This window comes from Hylobates moloch, unplaced genomic scaffold (assembly GCF_009828535.3).
Source record: "Hylobates moloch isolate HMO894 unplaced genomic scaffold, HMol_V3 SCAFFOLD_1, whole genome shotgun sequence".
Taxonomy (NCBI): Eukaryota; Metazoa; Chordata; class Mammalia; order Primates; family Hylobatidae; genus Hylobates; species Hylobates moloch.
The window spans coordinates 65,264,790-65,288,903 of NW_026652276.1; the positions used below are offsets into that span (position 1 = coordinate 65,264,790).

Sequence of the window (24,114 nt, forward strand, 5' to 3'; positions counted from 1 at the left end):
CTTAATTGTTTAATTTTCTTCTGTGTTATTAGATATTTTGCTGCTAAAATTAGTTGGAGTTGGGAGGGGGAGGACTGGGGCATAACCGTCAGCAGCTGCAGCTTGGAGAAGCTGGTTCTCTTGTCTTCAAGAAGGCAGATCTCTCCTTAGCCTGCTGAGCCTTCTGTGTTTTGGGGAAGGTTTGTATTCTTTCTTCCTCGGGATTATGGCCCTGAGAAAATGTCTTCTAGTTCTCATCAGGACCAGGATCGAGGACCAGCCCTGGGTCAAAAAAAATAGGATGTGGGTGAGCACACAGTGGGGCACTGTGCAGTACGGACTGAGTCACCAGACAGTACCTGAGCCATAGAGGGCTGCTGCTGGGGAGGAAGCAGACAGAGGGGCAATGGAGGTGAATGTGCCACACTAGAGTCAAGTGCCTTCGTCAAGATTTAAGGAGAGGGGAAGTGAAGGACTGGAGAAGAAACCACAGGTATAGACATGGAGAAGGTAAGGCCATTACAGCCTGAGAACAGTGGAGATTTTAAACGCCTGGCAGGTCTCAGTTGGAACTCCTTCCTCAACTCACAGATTAGCTTCTTTTTACTGACTCAGCTTCCTTTCCTGATAAGCCCAGTTGCCATGTAGACTTTGTCAGAATTTAATGCTCTCTTTAAACCAGTGGGTCTCAATCTCATTAGAATCATGTGGGAAGCTTTGTTAAAAAGAAAAAAAATGGTGCCTGGGTTCCACTCACCTAGGTCAACAGAATCAGAATCTCTAGGGAGGTGGAGGTGGCATAGGGTTGGTGGAGTTGGGCCCAGGCATATGTGATTTCTTTAGAAGTTCACCATGTGATTCTGATGCCCAGTGAGGGTCAAGAACCATTGCCTTCAGCACTCTTACTTTGAGTAAACAGGATCATTTCCCCCTTTTGAGATTTAAAATTTTAGAATGCTGCAGCTAGATAATACTTTGCGGCAGTGTTTCTCAAACTTTCATGTGCATGTGAATCACCTGGGGATCCTGTTAAAAAGCATATTCTGGTTTAGGTGACTGGAAGTGGGGCCTAAGCTGTGGCATTTCTCACTCATGTCCATGTGACATGGGAGCTGCTGGAGTGAGGACCACCTTAATTGCAGTGGAGCTTTAGATCGAATACAGATGGAGTGCTGCCTTTGTGGCAGACCCTGTGCTTAGTGCTGTACATTCATTGCATTCTCACAGCCTCTGAAAGAGGTACTGTTTATAATTCCATTTTACAGGTGAGTAAACTAAGGCCTAGATAAGTTAAGCATCTTGCTCATGATCATAATGCTGGTAAGTAATAGAGGCAGAATCTGGATCTAGATTGTCTGATTTCAGAAACTGTGAGCTGATCCACAATGTAATACCACTTCAAAGGCAAGATGGGGCTCAGGGGAGGACCTGCAACTGCAGGTATTCAAGGACCTGTATTGAAGCTGTGTTTGTATAACAAGGTTTTGTTTTCATTCGAGATAGCCCCTGGAAGAGGGGAATAAAAACAGGTATTACAGAGGAACTAAAGCACTCTAAGCCACTCCTTGGCCTGTCCCTGTAGGCCATGCCTTCATGTTGCTGGGCAGGAACAGGAGTTCGTTGCAAGGTGTATATCGCAATTCAATGGCAATATATTTCAGGTATCGCTGTATATCTCATAGATAGCCAGGTGGCTTCTGACCTTGTGATGACTTTTTTGTCAGAACTGAGGCCCGTTGGATTGTCATGACCTGGCCCTTGCCTGCTTTTTCCCCTCCTCTTCCACAGCTGCCTCCCTGACTTACCCAATGGCAAGCTCTAGACACATTAACTGCTTTCGGTTCCCTGACGGTATTAAAATTTTATACTTCATGAATGTTGTCTTCTCTATTGGATGTCTTTGTTATCCTTTTCTTGCCAGGTTAAATGCGATCTTGTTCAACATTCCGGACAATGTAGCTCTTCCAAAAACAATTTTCTAACCCTCCCAGCAAGGATTAAGTAATTCCCCCCACTTCTTTGGTTTGTCATAGTCCCCTGTTTCTTTTAATTAGAGCACTTAAGTAATTTACTTTTCTATTTAGTCAGACGGTGAACCTCTCTAGGGCTGTGCTTCATTTATCTTTGCATCCCAGGGCTTAGTATAGTATTCAGTACGTGGTGAGAAGGCTGACAAGCATGTGTATTGAATGAATGAGTGACCCTTTTATTCCCAGTCCAGTGTTCTTTCCAATTGATGATTTGACTAAACTAGTAGTTTTCAATCCTGACTCTAGGATTTTTTAAAATAATCTGGATCACACCCAGGTCAGTTAAATCACAATCTCTTGGGGGTGAGGCCTAGGCATCTGTGTTTTTAGCAAAGTTCCCCAAGTGATTCTAAGATGTAGCCAGGTTGAGAACCAAGGGATTAACCTTTCAGAGTTACTCTTGCTGTGGTTGGAGCATAATAGTTGAAAGTAACATAGAGGAAAATTGTTGTCCGTCTTCAAAACTGAAAAGGAGAAATAGAAGGAAATATATGGGTAAACTGATCACTTACCTAGGTCTTTTGAAAGTAAATATATAAAATAACAGCATTTTAAGGCTGGGATAAGGAAATGTCATAAAACCCAATAATCAATTATGAAGTATGACACTTCTAAAAAGTTGGGAATCATTTTTCTAAAATTATATTAGTATATCATCCCAATCTGTGCTGTTTTGGCTATTTTTATCCATATATCATTTGCCTTGAGTGCTAATGAATGATCTTTAAAGGCTTTCAACAAATGACTCACTGTTCTCTTACTTTATAATATAGTATGCTAATTGGCAGTCATCTTAGGAGTGTCAAAATATGGCAACAATAACATGAAGTTAATTGTAAAGGAAGGGAGTTGGCTCTTTGTGACTCTAGGTCATTCCAGGTATGAGCAGATTTGTAAATACATCTGTTTATTCATTCTCCATGCAAACATTTAGTAGTTATCTTCTCTCGGACAAAGTGCTACATATTGGAGGAAAAATGGTAATGTAAGACTCCCTCCCAGAAGTTCTCTGTCTTAAATATGAATAATTAACAGTGGACGGTGTTATGCACAATGGAGGTCCACTCCAATGAGCACAGGGTGGAAGACATGTCAGGGAAGGTTCACATGAAACTCACCTACACGCACATAATATACAGTAGTGGTGTCAGAGGGCACGGATGACATTTCAGATGGTACTGAAAGGACAGCTCCAGTCACACAGCCCAGGTTGGTGGGATCTTGGCTCATTGCAGCCTTGACCTCCCCAGGCTCAGGTGATCCTCCCACCTCAGCCTCCTGAGGAGCTGGGGCTACAGGTGCTGCACCACGCCTAGCTAATTTGTGATTTTTGGTAGAGACAGAGTTTCAACATGTTGCCCAGGCTGGTCTCAAACTCCTGGGCTCAAGCAATCTGCCCGCCTCGGCCTCCCAAAGTGCTGGGATTATAGGCATGAGCCACCATGCTCAGCCTGATGTGTTTGTGTATGATTAAATCCATGGCACAAGATTTAATGTGTCATTACAAATGCTGTAATATCAGCATTTTATGAGGCTAGGATGGGAGGCTCAGCATTTTGAGAGGCTGAGGTGGGAGGCTCAGCACTTGAGTCCAGGAGTTTGAGATCAGCCTGGACAACATAGCAAGACTCTGTTTCCACCTTAAACAAAAAACAACCATAGCACATCATAATGGAGTTTTATTGGAGACTCACTCTCAAAAAGAGCCCTAAAAGAATTAAATAATGGTATTTAACTGACAGACACATGAAAAAATCTGGTTTCATATCTCAAAGTAACAGTAACAGTTTCTTATGCCAGCAGAGTAAGATCATGTTTTAGAGAGATGGAGGTTTGACCATCTTCAGACAGTGACCTGCCCCTGCAGTACTTCAGAGCTCATCAAAGAGAGGAAGAGAAAAATGGAGTCACAAACTGCCAATTACTGCTTTTGCCTGGAAACAATGCATTTCACTTCCTTTTCTCATTTCATTGGCCAGAAATAATTACATAGCTATGTATAAAATAAGGCGGATGGGGGAATTATAATCTTTGTGTGTCCTGAAGTGGAGAACACTTGAATATGGGGGAATGTTACTAATGTCTACTGTAGTCAGTCTCTTCAGCTTCACCCATGTGTGTTAGAAATAGAGGGGTGTGCTCTTCAGACATGAAGATGAAAAAAATGACTTCATTACTATTGGTTATTTTTCTTTTTATATTCTAATCTATGTAGGATTGTTGCCAATCAGATTTTTATTTAAGAGTAGTAGCAAGACCGGTCTTCATCAATATTAAAACAATTATTTTAAAGCTTTGAAATTAAGTTAAAGGCTATTACTTAAAGCAGCATGAATATGAATTCCAAGTAACAATCAGTATGATGATCGCCTTACTAAAATAACTTTAATTGAATCAATGTGCCCATGTGGAACACCTAGGTATCACAGGAGCAACTTCCATATAGAAGTTACCTCAGTGAGCTGGTTTCAAGCATGAGCCAGCAATGCAAATGCAGGCATATCACTTAAAAAAAAAAAAAGAGATGAGGTCTGTCTCTCTCGCCTAGGCTGTAGCACAGTGGCAAAATCACGGCTCACTGCAGCCTAGAACTCGTGGGCTCAAGGGTTCCTCCTGCCTCAGCCTCCCAAGTAGCTGGGACCACAGGTGTGTGCCACTACACCTGGCTAATTAATTTTTTTTTTTTTCTTTTTACAGACAGGGTCTCACCATCTTGCTCAGGCTGGTCTTGAACTGTTGGCCTCAGGTGATCCTCCCACCTTGGCCTCCCAAAGTGCTGGGATTACAGGCATGAGCCACTGTGCCAATGTGCCTGGCCCATTCGAAGTACAAGATGTATGCATTGTTTTGGTTTTTTAAAATTGCTTTCAAAATCTCTCACACACTACCACTTCTTTCCCCACTGTGGTCAGGAAGGAGGAAAGATTTGGGGAAGAGAAAGGATGGAATCCACTTGGGCTAGTTTTGGTGGAAGTAAAACAGTTTTCTGAGGAAGAAGGAGGACTACACTGTTTCTTTCTTTCCTCCTCCTTGGCTAACATGTCAAGTGGTTAGGGGACCGTTATTCTCCTCCTTAGCTGGCCCTCTGGGGACTAGCGCTGTCCAATAGACCTTCCTATCCCTGCAATAATGAATATGGTAGCCACTAGGCACAGACGGCTATTGAGTACTGGAAGTGTGGCTACTGCAACTGAGGAACTAAACTCTAATTTTATTGAATTTACTAACTTTAAGTAGCCATGTGAATTCAGGTGACAGGAGAGAGGGAGGTTGTTCTTATTCCTGTTTTTTGGTGTAGGTTTTTCTGTACATCACAATTATTTTATCTTCCACACAAGATGTTGAAGATGAGCTGAGTCAGTGGGGGATCGGGTGGGAGTGAAGCGTGGACCTAGGCAGAGCCTGCTGCAATGCCTCCCTTCCTAGCCAGTGCAGACCAGGCTCCCTTCATGATCACTGGGGGACAGGACCAAGTGATGCCCAAAGACTTCACAGACACTAAAATGGGGATGATTACATGAATCTCAGACCTGATTTTGTTTTAAGGCCTATGACTTAGGATATGAGAAAAAAAGAAAGAGGCAAATAAATCTAGTGTGGTAACCTTTTATCATAGCATTAGCATCCATTTTTTCATAATATATTTGGATATAAAATCTTTATTGTGCTCAAAATTCTTATTAAAAATGCAGTGAACTATAGTTTGTACATTTGCAGCCTCTCATTCCTCAAATTGTTCTTTTGTAAGAAGTAATTTCTTTGATGGTCCTTGTTTAATGAAAGACACGGGCAGTTATAAAAGAAAACTAATGTCATCAAACATTCATCTGGTGACTCCTATGTGCTGGTGCTATGCTAACAATGAATGGCACTTTGCAACACTAATTTTTAGCAAACTAACGACTTCTTAGCTGTAAAGTCCCCATGGGTGTGTGTCCTAGAAGCATATATTATTTTCTATCTTTGTCTACGGTTCATTTTGGAAAACACCTACTTTTATTACACGATTGTAAAAATTAGTGCTCATATTAAACAATTTAGTGAACCGAAGTACCTCAGTCCTTTCGAAGCCTGACTGGCCTCCTCTAGATCTTTGGGCAGGTCATTGTAGAGTGATTTGCTGAAATGCTTGGATTTTATTCTTGAGATTTAACGTGAAGGCAAGTGAATGAAGTGAGGTAGGAAAGCACGTATGATTTCAAGATAATCTGATTTTTAAAAAGATAGAACATTTCACTTTCTGAATTAAAATTATCATCTTAAATAACCTTATCTCAAAGGAAGTCCTATTCCAAACATAATATCTAACATCAAATTTTTTTTCTACCAGTACATACGTATAAACAGGAAAAGTATTTTTTAGCGGAAAGTTAATTGTTGATACCACCATATTCGTACTCAAATGCAAGGCCATTTCTAGTTCCACCCTCCCCACCGCACATTCCAGAGCCCACCTTCATTTTACCCTGACATTGTACCAGCATAAGATTCCAATATGCTAATTACTTCTCCAGATCATGCCATAGTTCTGATGCCATAAGACAAATATTAAAGGTTTACTTTTATGTTCAGAATAATTGGGTAATTGTCGTCATCCTGTGACAGGTTTCCCTTTTTCCTGAGGTCTTTTGACTAATAGTTCTATTGTTATTGTTGGAGTGGCTCATGCCCCATTGTGTCATGACGCAAAACTTGATCTGTGGTAGAAATGCCTTACACATTTATTCCTTCCAGGAAACCAAAGGGCAAGAAAGCAACATTCCAGATTGAGAACCTTGCTTTTTGCACCATGACCTAACCTGTTCCAGGTGAAAAATATTAGGCCAAAAATAGTTTCATGAGAAAATTTTTACGTGAGTTCCTGCAGTGGTTCTCAGTACTAGCTGGCTGTTAATTAGTTAGTTAATTGATGGGCAGCTTAAAGCAATCACTATCTGGGCCCCACCTGAAACTTGTTAAAAAGACTGATTTCTGGGGGCCCCATTACATATTGTTGAAATTTAGACTTTCCACAGGAGGGTCCTGGGTATCTGTATTTTAAACAAAACTCCCAGATTATCAAATACATTTGGTCAACTTGATTTAAGGTATTGATCTTGGGAAAGAGCACTTCATACTTTTTTTGAAATAAATTTAGTGGCCTTCAAGACATATTTCTAATGCCAGCATCTTACTTGTCTTCTTTTACTTATTTGCATATGAATACTATTAAAGAAGGAATATTTAACCATAGAGAAGGTTTGTTTACATTTTTGTCTTCAGCCAAATCAAGCCTTTGATAATTTTATGTATTAAAAATAAAATTTAGATCAGACTCCCATCTCTACAAAAAATGCAAAAATTATTGTAGCCAGGTGCGGTGGTATGTGCCTGTAGTCCCAGCTGCTTGGGTGGCTGAGGAAGGAAGATCGCTTGAGTCCAGGAGTTTGAGGCTACAGTGAGCTATGATTGCAGCACTGCATTGCAGGCTGGGCAACAGAGTGAGAACCTGTCTAAAATAAATTGCATTTTCAAGTTGTACTTTCAGCAGCACCAGATAGTCAGTATGCTGGAGCTCAGAGGCCAGGTGAGGAGCACTTTCCCTCTACTTATTATAAGAGGGAGCTTAATACTGATGGAGGAGTGTCTTGGGTTCTTACACTTGCAGACCAATTTGTCTTTCCATTCCACACAAAATAACAAGGGATTCACCAGTTCATACATTACTTCGATTCAACAAATGTCGTTTGACTGTCTACCATATGCCATACTGTGTTAGGTATCAGGGATACAAAATAAAGTAAACTGGGATTTTTTTCCTGTTAGAACTGGTAGGTTAGAGCAGATATTCTTAAGGTGTGATCTCTATCCAGCAGCATTGACATCCCTGGAAACTTGTTAGAATTGCAAATTCTCTTGCCTTACCCCAGACCCACTAAATCTGATTCTCCATAAAGCTTGAGAACCACTGGCCTCTAGGAGGAGTGATCAGTTCAGCAGAAAATTAGAGTACCTTTTGATAGATACAGTGGAGACGGGGAGGAAGCTAGGATATTAAGAATGTTTCTGGGAGGAAGAGATGCTTGAGCTCTCTAAAATAGTTGGTGCAGAGTTGTGGGGAGGTGTTCCTAGAGAGGTCAGCAGGAGCCACACAAAAAGCCATGTTGTTGCATTTTACTCTGAATGCAACATGGAATCTTTTGGACCCTATAGTCAGTTCATTTGCAATTGTCATCAATGTCATCTTTTGACCAAACTTTTAGCCAAGTGGTGCTGGTCTTGAGCTCTGTGTTTCAGGTGCTTCCTCAGATATGGGAAGTTAGAGAAATGTAGGTGTAAAAAATTCCTCTCACATTAAAATCTAACACAGTAGTGTTAAATAAAGATTTGGTGAATAAACACAAATAAATGAAAGAGTGGATAAAGCTAGGATTTGGGGAAGGTAAGGAAAATGTGTAATGAAAACATAACAGCATAAGCACTGGTTTTTGAGTGAATTGAAAATCCCATGGCATTCAAAAAATTACACAGACCTTCAGTGGTTTAATCAAAGAAAATAAGTATCTCTCCCATTTTTCAGGAGCCAGAGTTCAAAGGCTCAGAGTCACTACATAGGATGGAGTGGGAAGAGAAGCAAGGAGAACTCTGTCAGTTCTCCTGGGTTGCCTTCCTGTCTTCCTGCACATTTGCGCAGCACGGTTAGTGGGCACTAACTGTGTTCCAGGGACTCTACACATTATTTATAATACATTCGACACCAACAGAAAGTAGGTGTTTTCCTCTCAAGTTTTAAAAGGATCTAGAATTCACAGGGCTCTAGAGTCTGAGGAAGAAAATGGTTTATCTAGGAATTTCTGGGAAAAACATGGCTATTCACTCATGGTCAACTTGAATTGAGGAAATTGGAATACCGAGAGGTTAAGTGACTCGCTCTAAGTCAACATGCTCGTAACTAACAATATCTGGGATTCAACACCAGGTCTGTGTAAAGGCAATTTGTTCCAGTGATCTGTGTGACCAGGGGAACCCTGAGTGTCCTACCCCAAGAGATGGCCTGTTAAATGTCCCAGCTCTTCAGGATACCTTATTCATTCCTCAATTGACCCCACAAAAGATTTTCCCGTTCCTGGAAAATTCAATTGCCAGAAACACTTACCCCACTATGATCACACATCACTATCTAAACTCATGCAAAAGACACATATTGCCTGTTCTCAAGTACAATGAATATTGAATTTAAGCTTTTACCATATGGTAGCTAACCCAGTGATTTATAGAACCTATTTTCACTTTCTGTGTCTAAACAATAAATGATTGCTTTATATTTATAGCAACATAGGAGCAATCTTCACAGATCTCAGTAACAAGTTTTTAATTTTATTGGCCTGGCATTATATGGCTCTTGAAATGGCCATAAGGTCTAGGCACAAAATGGACTGACTTCTCATGACTAAGGATTTTATAAGTAGAATTTAATTGTTGGCTTTAACTCAATGAATAAATGTTGAAAAAAAAGTATGTATATGTATATAGACCAAAACTTTATTTTATAGCAAATTCTTGTACCTAGCATGAATTATGTACTACATATAGGTTTTTTATCAAAACTGACAGAGAAGGGTAATAAATCACATTTACCTTAAAAACCCAACTCACCCATTTAATTCTGTGTTTTTTCTTCTTATACTTAACAATAAAATGGTTAATAAACAATAAAAGAGATGAACTTTGGTTTTAAAAAATGAAGCTTTCTATAGTTTAAAGAAGTTTTATAGAAGACGTGTTTCCTAACTTCCTAGATTTCTCCTCTGGTTTATTAAAAAACATGACATGGTAAAAGCTAAACAATTATTAGTCACTTTCTATCATTTCAGTTGAATTATAAAATTTTTTTTCTCCAGACGCTTGTAAATAATGTCTGTTTTTCTATATTTGTCTACTATAGACGTTGTGGAGAAAATATAATGGGAAAATCAGAATGTGGGGAAAGCAGAAAAAATAACGCCACTCTCAAATATGGAAGCAGCTGCTTCTCAGATATATAGTGAAGTTTCCTTGTAATCAAGCAGAATTTGAGAAAGTCTGCCTCTGTCTCTTGTTACATGGCTCTTGTCATGATGGATAAACAAAAAATGAACTCAGTGCAGCTCAAGAGAAGAGTTTCCTTTTCTTATCCTACTTACCTTTTCTGAGTTAAAACCAGCAGATAGTAACTCAGATTAAAACCCACTCTCTAGATATAAACAACAGTGCTGATTAAATGGATCACTTTGCCAAGGGAGATGCAGCCAGAGTGCCCATTTTTCATTCAAATGTTCCAGCCTCTTAGAGGTAGCTTCCAGCTCTAAATATATTGAATCACCATTAACCTACTGGAGAAAATAGGAATACGAACACACACTTTCTTATTAGATGAGCATGGCAGGTTGTCTGATAATGCAAACAATTAAATGGAAGAATTTATTTATATCTCTCAGAGTCTTGACAAAATTCCTTCTGTCAGTGAATCACAATTCCTCTCCCTTAGAGCAGCCTAACTGGAATCTTGAGGTGGGAATCCTTTGGAGTTTAGGGATGTGTGCTGATTTGTTTGTTTTGGATATTGGTTAGAGTGCTCAATAAGGAGTAAATGTTACAAGTAGGTCCCTGTCACTCAAAGAATGATCGGAATCACCAGTATCCAGTATTATGTGGGATTTGTTAAAGCTGCAGAATCTTGAGTTCCTACTGAACTAGAATCTGAATTTTTAAAGATCCCCAGGTGATTTGTACGCACATTAAAGTTTGATAAGCACTGTTCTAGCAGTGGTTCTTATACTTTACCATGCATCAGAATCTCTTGAAGGGCTTGTTAAAATGTAGACTGCTGATCCCTATCCATAGAGATTCTGATTCAATAGGTTTGGGATGGGATTTGTGTTTCTCATATGTTCCCAGGTGATATTGATGCTGCTGGTCTAGAGACTACACTGAGAGCTATTGCTCTAGGGCAATGCTGCCTGATGGAATTATGAGAGCCACATATGCAATGAACAGTTTTCTTTATTTTTCCTTTTTTTTTTTTGAGACGGAGTTTTACTCTTGTTGCCCAGGCTGGAGTGTAATGGTGTGCTGTAGGCTCGCCACAACCTCCGCCTCCTGGGTTCAAGCGATTCTCCTGTCTCAGCCTCCGAGTAGCTGGGATTACAGGCATGCGCCACCATGCCTGGCTAATTTTTTGTAGTTTTAGTAGAGATGGGGTTTCTGCATGTTGGTCAGGCTGATCTCGAACTTCTGACCTCAGGTGATCCACCCACCTTGACCTCCCAAAGCAATTAACAGTTTTCTAGGTCGGCTGCCATGGCTCACGCCTTTACAGCACTTTGGGAGGCTGAGGTGGGCAGATTGCTAGAGCTCAGGAGTTCCAGACTAGCCTGGGCAACATGGTGAAACCCTGTCTCTACCCAAAATACAAAAAATTAGCTGAGCTTGGTGGCATGCGCCTGTGGTCCCAACTACTTGGGAGGCCAAGATCACACCACTGCACTCCAGCCTGGGCAACAGAACAAGACCTTGTCTCAAAAAAAAATTTTTTTTTTCTAATATCTTTTCTTTAACTCTGAATACATAAAATGTTATTTCCACATCTAATCAGTATAAAAATTATTAGTGAAATATATTCTCTTTTTTGGTAATGAGTCTTTTTTTTTTTTTCTGATTGAGACAGGGTCTCATTCTGTGGCTCAGGCTGGAGTGCAGTGGCGTGATCCGAGCTCATTGCACCTTTGATGCCCTGGGCTCAAGTGATCCTCCTGCCTTGACCTCCACAGTAGCTGGGACTGCAGGCATATTCCACCATGCATGGCTAATTTTCAGAATCTTTTCTAGGGATGGAGTCTCACTGTGTTGCCCAGACTGGTCTCAAACTCTTGGGCTCAAGCAATCCTCCTGCCTTAGCCTCCCGAAGTGCTGGGATTACAGGCCTGAGCCACCATGCCCTTTGTAGTAAATCTTTAAAATCTAGTGTGTATTTTACACTTACAGCAAATCTCCATTTGGACTAGTTATATTTGGAGTGCTCAATAACTACATGTGGCTGGCTAAGGCTACTTATCAGAAATTTCTAAATGTTACTTCAGAGACATTGTTACTGTTTGTGAAACTGACCTGGGAGAAGTAGAAAAAATAAAGTTAAATTTACTTAATTTAATTGATTCTCTTTTATTCTGAGATTGCCTCCTGTCTTCTTTTTTGCTCCTGAAATGTCCTCTCTTTAATCCAGTGGTTTTCAAAGTGTGGTTCCAAAGAGCAGTGGCAGCAGCGTCACGTGGGAACTTGTTGGAAATGCACATACTTGGGCTCTGAGATTCACAGAATCAGAAGCTCTGCAGGTGGGCCCCAGCCATCTGTGCCTTAACAAGCCCTCCAGGTGATTCTGACACATGCTAGTTTGAGAACCACTGCTTGAAGGAAATGATGGTAATAAAATAAGTTGTAGAGTTTAATTATTATTTTATAACTGTAATTGGCAAAATAAGAAATTGGCAATGTTATGCCAGTCCCTTAATTAAAACATTTATTTTTCTATTGGTTATGAAATCTGAAAGCCAGAAAACCAATGCATTGGAGGTTAGTTAAATAATACTTTGTACTGTTGTGGAGAAGATACGGTTTAAAAAATAGGGAAAGATTGGAAAAATGGTGTGCATATAAGCATACAAATGAGTCCCAGGAAGTCAATGCTTGGTTCTCATTAATGGCACCTTTATGCAATTACTACTGGAAAATGAATACACTTACTAAACAACACTGACTAAGAAAACTCAGGTTTCCTATGCAAAATACTGAAAATGAATCAGAAGAAAAAATCCCATAAATACTGATGATCTCATTCTCTAGTTCTCTGGTAATGAGTCAATATTTGGCTTTTATTGCTATAAAAGTTGTTCTACAGAAATTTTAATAACTGGTCTTTAAAAAAAGAAACAAAACCTTTCGGCAATTGTATATTTCCTCTTGAAAACATTACTAAGTATTTAAGGCCAAGAATCAGCATATTAAATTTGGTTCCTTCAGACAACTAAGGGGTGGGAGAATATTGAAATGGAGTAGGTGAAATATGAAATAATACAAGGAATTAACTGTGAATGATTGGAACCAAAAGAAAATCTAATAACACAAAGGAGCATATATGTGTGCTCAGGGTATCGGCTCGGGGGGCCATGGGACTCGGAATCTTAGACCTTGGTTCAGTTTCTGTTTCTAGATGGGATGTTAGCCATTCTATTCTAAGGCTTCATTTTTCTAAATATACATAAATTTAAATGGCAGAGTATGTCAAGACTGTTGTTAGTCTGTTGATTAATGAACCAGTATTCTTAAAATTTTTTAGATTCCTGAGGAAAATGGGTTTAAGAACTCCAAAGCATTATTATTTCCCGTTTACAAGAAGTTCCTGTTAGGCCTAATTCAGAGGAAATTCAGGGATATAAAGAGAAAAGATGTGATAAAAATGACCAGTTCTATTGTTTTGTGTGAATAAGGTACTTACCTCTACTTCATGCTAAAATTAGAAATCTTTCTTGTAGTTTGGAGGCCTAATAGGCCCTGAGGCTTGGTGGGTGGTTCTCTGCTGCTAATTTCTAAAGTTGAAGCTAAGGGGATCATTATTTATCTGGAGACTATAAGGCTGTGCTGTCCAGTATGGTAGTCACCAGCCTCATGTGTCTGTTGAGAACTTGAAATGTGGCTAGTCCGGATGGAGATGTGCTGTAAGTGTAAAATACACACTGAATTTTGAAAATTGAGTAGGGAAAAGAATGTAAAATATTTCATTAATAATTAGAAAAAATATTGATCAGATGTTGAAATGTGGCTACTAGAAAGAATAAGTTACATAGTTGGCTTATGATATATTTCTATTGGACAGCACTGCTGTACAGTGTTATTTCTTGGATAGAATGAATGCAATTAAGAATAAAAGGGCTATGATATAATTTTCGAGTATACTTTGAGTGACTCTGAGAACCTACACTGCCTAATTAAAACCTATTGCTAAATAAACAAGGATTGTGCATACAAGTACTTATTTGAATTTTGTAATAGGGAACACCCCAAGTTCTGTGACTCTCTTTTTCAAGCCCCAGAAGAGGAAACTGAAATAATTATTCTCGTAATTCAGAAAAAAATTTTGTCTGGAAAATTCAGACAAATGTTATAAAACATATTTTATAAGCAAATGTTATAAAACATATTTTTTTACTATAAAACATAGCAGGCATACAGAAGAATGTATAAAGATATATGCATTCAGTTTAAGAAAAAGAAAAGGGATTACTTTAGATCTAGTATCCAGATTGAGAAATAAAACATTACAGGTACCATATTCCAGAAGTGAATGTGTCCCTCTCCTTCCCTGAAGGTATCCACGATTCTGAACTTTGCTAATCCCTTCCTAACTTTTCTTTGTGCTCATTACTACCTATTTATGCGCCTAAAAATTGCATTGTTTAGTTTGGATTGTTTCTAAACTTGACATAAATAAAAACATACTGCACATGTTCTTCTGTGACTTGTTTCTTTCAATTTAACATTTTATTTTTGAGATCCATCCATGCTGATGATTGTAGCTGTAGCTCACTAATTTTTATTGCTCGATGGTATTTTATTATGAAAATATACCACAACTTATTGATCCAGTCTGTTGAATACATTTAGGTTTTTTCCGGTTTTCTGCATTGTAAACAATACTGTTATACACTGTCTTCTACATGTCTCCTGGTATACATATACAAGATTTCTCTAGGATATATACTTAGAAGTGGGAACATTGAATCATAGAGTACCTGAATATGCACATTTAATTTTACTCGGTAATGTCATGCTGTTTTCCAAAAGTGCTGTACAAATTTACATTCTCACTAGCAGGGTATGAGCATTCTCATTGCTCCTCAACCTCATAAACAGTTAATTTCATCACACTTCTTAAGTCTGGTAATTTTCGAATGGTCTTTTGTGGTTATAATTTCCCTGATTTGCCATGAGTTTGAGCATCTTTTCTTGTGTTTATGGACTACTTATGCCTCATTTTTCTGCTTGGCTGTTTGTCATTTCTACTGATTTGCAAACATTTAAAAGTATTTTTTGCATTTTAATGCTTCGTTAGTGTGTATCAGTTTGAGCTTGTCCCTTCACCATTTATAAAGCTTTTCGATGAATAGAAGACATTGATTTTAATGTAGTCAATAATTTCCTTTATAACTTAAATCTTTTATGTCTGGTTTAAGAGCTACCTTAGTTTGAAATCATAAAGGTCTTCTACTATATCGTCTTCCAAAACTTTTACATTCTTGCCTTTCACATTTAGGTCTTTAACTTACCTGGAACTGATTTTCGTTTTTTGCATGAGGTAGGAGTCAATTTAATTTTTTTTCATATTGAAACAAATTGTTCCAGCACTATTTTTTAAATGCATTGTTTTCCAGCTGACCTTCAACAGCACCTCTGTCATATGTTAAATGGCAATTATGTGTGGGGTTGTTTCTGGACTTTTTATGCTGCTCCATTGGTCTAAGGTTCTGTGCTCCCGTCCCTTCTTGAAAAATACCTATTACATTGTATATCTCTTCATTAATTAAAGTCTTCTTTAATATCTTTCAATAATGTTTTGTACTTTTCTCCCTAAAGTCTTGTACATCTTTGGTAGATTTATTCCTAAGCACATCATATTTTTGATGCTATAATAAATGTCTTTTAAATTTTTTCTGCTTATTATGGATGCCTAGAAATACAATCAATTTTGAATAATGATTTTATATTAGCATATTTATTTAACTTTTAATTTTAATAATTTATCTTTATGGAAAATCATATCAATTTTGAATAATGACAGATTTGTTCTTTCATTCTGAATCCTTAGAACTTTTATATTTTTCCTCTCTTTCTTGTACTGTATTGAGTATCCAGCGTAATTTTGCATCGAAGTAGATAGAGATAGTACAGAAACTTACTTATGATATTTAAATGGAATGCTTTCAAAATTTCAAAATTGAATATGATGTTTGCTGCAAATTTTTGGGTAGATGTCTAGTATCAGAGTAAGGAAGTTCACTTTAATTCACAGTTTACTATAAATTTTTACTATAAAGGATTGTTGGATTTTTATCAAATGCTTTTTATGCATTTGTTGAGATAGTCATATGATTTTCTTTCAATAGTTAATGTGGTCAGTTATATTTTTTTCTTCTTTAATTCACTTTTATTTCCGAATAAACCCATTTGGCCATAGTGCGTGTGTGTGTGTGTGTGTGTGTGTGTGTGTGTGTGTGTGTCTGTGTGTAATTTTAATACTTTGAGGGATTCAGTTCGTTAGTGTTTTATCTGGGATTTTTGCATTTATGTTCATGAGTAAGATTGGTCTGCAAATTCCTCCTTTTGAATGTCAGTGTTGAATTTTGGTATCGAGGTTATACTAGCTTTAGAAAATGCATTGAGTAGTATCTTTTTTTTTTTTTGCCATAATCTGATACAGTTTGCATAAAATTGAAATTGTTTCTTGAATGGTTGTTGTTTATCATTAAACTCTCCTGGACCTCATCCTTCCTTTAGGGAAAGATTTTAAACTAATGATTAAATTTCTTTAGGAGTTATAGGACCATTCAGTTTTTGCTTTCTTCTTGAGTCAGTTTAAATAAATTCTATTTTATAGGAATCATTTCAGCTACATTTTCAAGTTTATTGGAATAATGCTCATACATCTCCTAATTATCTTATGTCTCTAGCATTAGAATTTATGCCCCCTTTTAACGTCATACATTTATGTAATATTATCATTCCATAACCATACCATTTTAATTTTAATTTTTGGGTCATCTCTCTTGTTTCTTATTGTAAGAAGTTTGTAAATTTTACTAGCTTTTTCAGAGAACCAACTTTTGACTATTAAATATTTCATTTCCTATCCATTAATTTTTATTTCTATTATTTCCTTCCTTCTCTTTTCTTTGGGTTTATTCTGCTCTTCCTATACTAACTTCTTAAGATGTATATAGTTTTCATTACTTATTAGATTTTCTTATTTTATACTTTGAGCATTTAAAGCTATACATTTTCCTCTAAGTTTCCTTTAGCTTCTTTCTTTTACTTATAATGTAAGTTTTGATATGTAATATTTTATTTGTTATCAGGTCTGAATGTTTCCTGATGTTCATTATGATATCTTCTTTGATCCTTAAGTAATTTAGAAGGACATTTTAAAATTTCCAAACATATAGGGATTTTTCTAATTATGTATTTTTTTGGGTTGCAAATCCATTGTGGTCAGAGAGCTTGATCTGTATGATACTATTTATCTTTTCAGAAATCCAGTCTGTGTATGATACTATATATATATTTATATATAATATATTCCATCTTATAAGATATATAATATATATATTACATCTTATAAGATATATAATATATATCTTATATAATTATTATATAAATAATATATATCTTATAAGATATATATTATAAGATATAATATATATATATTTATATATATTTTAATTTTTGGAAGCTGCTTTATAGTTTAACATTTGATTAAAATGTTCCATGAATGCTTGGAAAAAATGTTTATTTTGAGTCATTGAAGGCTTGGCGTGGTAGCTTACGCCTGTAATCCTAGCACATTCGGAGGCTGAGGCAGGCAGATCACTTGAGGTCTGGAGTTCAAGACCATCTTGGCCAACATGGTGAAACCCTGTCTCTATAAAAGTACAAAAAAACTAGCCAGGCATGATGGCATGTGCCTGTAATCCCAGCTACTTGGCAGGCTGAGGCAGGAGAATCGCTTGAACCGTGCCACTGCACTCCAGCCTGGGCGACAGAGTGAGACTCTACAAAAAAAATAAATAAAAAAGAAAAAAAAGAAAAAAAAAAGCAGTGTTGAGTCATTGAGGACAGTTTGATATATACCCATTAGTTTACATTTATTTATTGTATTGTTTGAATCTTCTATAAAACTACTAGTATTTATGCCTCGTTTCAGTAGTCAGTTTCTGAAAGTGTGTTGAAATCTCTCAATATGTCAGTTTCTCCATATGGTTCTGTCAATTTTACTTTATATATTTTGGGGCTGTAATTAGGAATAATTACATATATGAATATGTAATTAATATCTCCCAGATGATTAAAATTTTAATAATTAGGTCATGATTGTCTTTGTGTTCAATAATATTTATTTGTCTATAAATGCATTTGTCTACTGGAACTGGCAGGTTTCTTTTGTTTAGTATTTGCTTCATACATTCTTCTCTACATTTTTACTTTAATATCTTCAATCTTCCTGTATTCTTAAGCTTTACACTTGTCTCTTATAAACAGAATAAAGATTTTTTTAAAAAACATGGCTTGACTTTGTCTTTCAACTGAAGCAGTTAGTCTATTTATGCTTATTATAATTGTAGACATATTTAGATTTTTTTACTGCCTTCTATGTTTTATATTTTTTCTGCATTTTCTATACCACTTATTTTCTTCTTCCTTGTCCTTTTCTGAATTGATTATATTTTTTCATATTCTATTTTTTTTCTCTACTAGTTTGGAAGCTATACCTTTTGTTTCTGTATTTCAGTGGTTTAAAAAATTTTAGCTTGCATACTTAATTCATTAGTTGCTTTATGGTCTCCCCAGTAATATAAGACTTAGAACACTTTAAATTCAATTATGCTTTGTGTGCTATTGTTGTTATATATTTTCATTCTATCGTGTTTTTTAACACCGCATAATATTTTGTTTTATGTAGTTAACTTTTTAAATATTTACTGCTTTTTTTCCTCTTTATTCCTTTGCAAACATTTTTAGTGAGGGTGTGCTAATGGCAGATATTTTCCGTTTTTATTTGTCATAAAAATGTCTTCTTAATTTGTTCTTTTTCTTAAAATGTATAATTTACTGTATATAGATTACCAAGTTAATAATTATTTTAATAATTATTTTATCAGCATATTTTATTCCACTCCATTCTTGATTACATTGTTATTGGTGAAGTCAGCTCTCTCAGTCTCACTGTGTTTAAGGTAATCTATCTTTTTTCCTCTGGCTGCTGTTAGTATATCTTTATCTTTAGGTTCTGTGATTTTACTGTGATGTACTTAGGTGTGAATTTCTTTTTATTTTTTCTATTTGGGATTTGTAGAAATCTTGAATCTATGGGTTATTGTTTCTCATCAGTTGTGGAAAGTTCTTAGTCATAACCTCCTCAACTATTGCTGCCACCACCTTCTCACTCCTTTCTTATGTTTTGGAACTCTGTTTAGACATATGTTAGCCTGTCTTACTCTAATATCATAATCTTTTAACTGCATTTAAAGCCTACATTTTCCAGCCTTCCTTACATCTTTGTGTGGCCATGTGCGTGAACATTTTCAGGCCAAGGCTTTTAGGAAGTAATGTGTCCCCTTTATGCTCTTTCCTCTAATGTTAGCTGAATACAGACAATATGGAGGCCTCAGGCTCAGAGGATGGCAGAGTCTTCAGATGGATGGAGGGAGCTGCAGTCACTGAACCACTGCAGGCAGAGAAGTACTCACAGACCAGGAATGCTCAACTTGGACTGTTATGTGACAGAGTAATAATAAACTTCTATTTTGGTTTGAGTAATGTTGTGTTTTGGGTTTATCTGTTTCTGCAACCCAGCTTACTACCTTAATGAATACAAGCTTTCTTTCCATTAAAAAATTTATTAATGTATAAATCACATACCATACAATTCACTCACTTAAAGTGTACAATTTAATGGTTTTTGTTCTATTACAATGTTAATTTTTGGAAATTATGTTAAAGTATATATAACACACAATTTTTTATTTTAACTATTTTTAGATGTGTAATTCAGTGGCATTAATTACATTCACAATGTTGGACAACCATAACCATAATTTCCAAAATTTTTCTTAGATGAAATCTCTGAAACCATTATGCAATAACTTCCCATTACCCGCTCCTTCCAGCTCCTGGAAATCTCTAATTTACTTTCTGTCTCTATAAATTCAAGTATTTTAGATATTTCATATAAGTGGAATCATGCAATATTTGTCCTTTTGGGCTTGGCTTATTTTACTTAGTGTAATGGTTTTAAGACTCATGTTGTAGCATGTATCAAAAATTCATTCCTTTTTATTATTGTCTCTCTCTCTGTCCATATATATATATACATATATATGAATTATTTCCAACTTTTGGCTATTATGAATAATGCTGCAGTGAACATTGCCCTACAAATATGTGTTTCAGTCCCTGCTTTCAGTTCCCTTGTGTATATGACTAGGAGTGGAATTGCTGGTTCATATGATAATTCTATGTTTAGCTTTTTGAGGAAAAATATTCTGTCAATTTTTTTTTTTTTGAGATGGCATTTTGCTCTTGTTGCCCAGGCTGGAGTGCAATGGTGTGATCTTGGCTCACAGCAACATCTGCCTCCCGGGTTCAAGCCATTCTCCTGCCTCAGCCTCTGGAGCAGCTGGGATTACAGGCATGTGCCACCATGCCTGACTAATTTTGTATTTTTGATAGAGATGGGGTTTCTCCATGTTGGTCAGGCTGGTCTTGAACTCCCGACCTGAGGTGATTCGCCCACTTCAGCCTCCCAAAGTGCTGGAATTACAGGCATGAGCCACCGTGCCCGGCCTCTGTCAAATATTTCTATAGCTGCTGCATCATTTTACATTTCTACCAGCAATGTGTAAGGGTTCCAATTTCACCACATCCTTGTTAACATTGTTATTTTCAGTTTTTTAAAACTGTAGCCATTCTAGTAGATGTGAAGTGGCATATCACTGTCCTTTTGATTGAATTTCCCTGATGACTAATGATGTTGCGCATTTGCTTATTCTGTTTTCAAATTGTCATTTTATTTTTTATGTTGTTGGTTGTTGGAAATATAGTTAGTGATTTTTCATATGTTTATTGGCCATTTGTATATGTTTGAAGAAATGTCTATTCAAGTCCTTTGAGCCACCCCCCCCTTTTTTGTTTTGAGAGGGGCTCACACTCTGTCACTCAGGCTGGAGTACAGTGGCACCATCATGGCTCACTGTAGCCTCAGCCTCCTGATTTGCATGTTTTTAATTTTTTTTGTCTTTTTTTTTTTTCTGTTGAATTGTAGGAGTTATTTGTATATTCTGGATATTAGGCCTTTATCAAATTATGGTTTCTAAATATTTCACCCATTCTGTAGGTTGCTTGTTCCCTTTCTTGCTAATGTCCTTTGATACAAAAAAGTGTTTTTAAATTTTGATAAAGTTCAATTTATCTGTGCTCCTTTCAATGTTTAAGTTCTTTTGTCTCCTTGATCTTCATTCTTGATAATTTCTTTTTACCTTCTAGTGACTAATTCTCTCTATTATGCTATGTTTTATCTGTTGTTAAATCTGTCAATTGAGTGCTCAATTTCAATTGCTAGTTTTTAAAGTTTCTGATGTTAAACATGTTAAACATACTTTTTAATACTCTGTATCTGATAATTCAAGTATCTAACATTTTTTGGGTCCTATTTTGCTATCTTTTTTTTCCTGCTGGTTCTCACTTATAACATTGACTCCTGTGTGTTACTAATTTTGACATTTGAGTTGTTTAGTTTTCCTTGAAATTTTATCCATGAAGATTTTTTGTGTCCTAGAATGAAAGGGGACAATCCTTGTAGGAAAATCCTTTTCCTACAAGGATTTACATTTGCTTTTGTTAGGTACCTGGGATATACTAGCTTAAGACCCCTTTACATAATATTGACTTCACGTTAAAAAAAATTTTTTTTAGATTGCTTCAAAAGTGTGAATTTCTGTGCAAACTTGTTTGAGGGCAAACTTTTGGTTACAAATTCTTAGGGTATAATTTTCCCCCACTCTACACACTGCCAAGTTTTGAGGCTGTTAGTTTTCCATGCAATTTCCAGCAGGGGTGAAAGTGGATAGTTTATTTTAGTCCCCTCTTTCGTTGAGTGTATGCCTTTGGGCCCGTTTTACGAGGATTCTAATATAGGATACTCCAACTTGGGTGGTCCCTGAGTTGTGTCTTCTGTCTCCAGAGCATAAAAATCTATGCTCAAGTTCACTGAGTTCAGCAAATGCCCTGAGAATATAGCTGATTCAGTGTTGCTTTCTTAGGTACTGCTTTCTCTTTTGCTCTCATATGGATGCCTTCTTGAAGATGTTTTTATATTTTATCCAGCATTTTTAGTCATTAGTTGGGAAGACTGGTCCTAATACTTGGTCAGCTATATTGCCAGAAACTCGACTACCTTTTTTGAACTAGAATTACCCTGATAAATCTTCACGTTCAATAAAGACTTGCTTATCAATGGTAGGTTTGTGGAGGGTGTTGGTAATAGACAGAGTTTATATAATCATAGATTCTCTGCATTGCTCAAACTTCCAGGTATAGCTGTCAAAGGAAGGAAAATAAAAGCAATTCAGGAAAAAATGATCAGTAATCCTATGATCTTTAAAAGGCAAGTGTGGAAGCTGGGTATGGTGGCTCATGCCTGTAATCCCAGCACTTTGGGAGGCCAAGGCAAGAGGATCACTTGAGCCCAGGAGTTTAAGACCAGCCTGGGCCATACAGGGAGACCCCATCTCTACAAAAAATTTACACATTAGCCAGGTGTGCAGGCACGTGCCTGTGGTCCCAGCTACTGGAGAGGCTGAGGTGGGAAGATTGCTTGAGCCTGGGCAGTTGAGGTTTCAGTGAGTTGTGATCATGCCACTGTATTGTATCCTGGGTGACAGAGTGAGACCCTGCCTCAAAAGGAAAAAAAGGCAAGTGTGGAAAAAAAAAAACTATATATTAATCCGTTGGTTAATAAATATTAAATCATTATGCTAGTACTTTACCTATGTTATCTTATTACAATATCCCAGTAAAGCAGACATAATTACAGATTATTTTTACAGGTGACATAAGAGCTAATATTAATGTTTACTGCATGTTAGGTAATTGCCAAGTAAATTACATGTTTTTATTTCAATTAGTACCATTTTATAGATGAAGAGAGAGAGGTTTAGGGAGATACTTGCTCAATGTCTCTCAGCCACTGACCACATATCCGGAGAGTGCTTTTAAATTTAGGGTAAGATAATGGTATTTAGTATACTATTAAAAAACCTTGCTTGCTTTGCTGCCTCACATCCTCAGCAGAATGGTTTTAATTTCTTTACAGGTGTTACTCATTTAATCCTAACAACAACCCTAAGGAAGTTTCTATTATTATCACCACCCCCCTTCCAATAATGAGAAAACTGGAGTTTAGAGAGTTTAAGTAACTTGCCCATGGTCGCCCAACTGATGAGTGGGGAAGCTGGGAGTGGAGCCTGGGCAATCTGTTTCCATGGTCCATGCTCTCGACTGCAGTGTTATGCCACCTCTCAAAACATGAACCAAGACTTTGAGAATGGAAGGAGTGGAGATTCTGCTTTGCAATGGAATTAGGATTCCTTGCTAACAAGTAGCCCAGACATATTCACCAGAATCAGGGAGTGCTGAAACAAGCGAGGGGATAAAGCAAGGATTGGTATCATGTTTCAGAACTCTTGATCTTAAACTATAGTGTGCATCTTAGTCTATTTTATGCTGCTGTAACAAAATACCTGAGTAATTTATAAAGGACAGAGATTTATTTCTTACCGTTCCGGAGGCTGGCAAGTCCAAGGTTGAGGAGCTGACATCTTGCAAGGGTCTTCTTGCTGTGTCATCCCCTGGTGCAAGGTGGAAGGGGAATAGATTTCTAGAGGGCAAGAGGGGGCAAAAATTGCTTTTATATCCAACTCACTCTCATGATAACTAACCGACTGCCAGAATAACAACATTAATCCATTTATGAGGGCAGAGCCCTCATAATGACCGAAATCACTTCTTATAGGGACCCACTTCCCAACATTGTTGCATTGGGGATTAAGTTTCCAACACGTGAACTTTGGGGGACACATTCAAACAATAGCAGAATAGAAAGGCTACCTGCCATTGCTAAGATTGATAACCAGTTAGAAAACCACTGTGCGTGTTGGGGAATATGTGTATAGAAATGAAGAGCTCAGCAGAGAAAAACAGCCTGAGACCCACTATGAATTACTTCTTGTACTTGCATTTAGCCAGGTAAAAATTATCAGGTGAA

General features: G+C 37.1%; 1 long non-coding RNA gene across 1 annotated transcript in view; it reads left to right on the top strand.

Moving 5' to 3' along the window:
• The first annotated feature begins 449 nt into the window (after window positions 1-449).
• LOC116809512 (uncharacterized) overlaps window positions 450-24,114 on the top strand; it is a 141,053-nt gene continuing 117,388 nt past the window's right edge. Inside the window, exons 1-2 of the long non-coding RNA XR_009214173.1 lie at window positions 450-489; window positions 8,569-8,686. This is a non-coding gene — a long non-coding RNA (uncharacterized LOC116809512). The remainder of the gene's footprint in view (window positions 490-8,568; window positions 8,687-24,114) is intronic.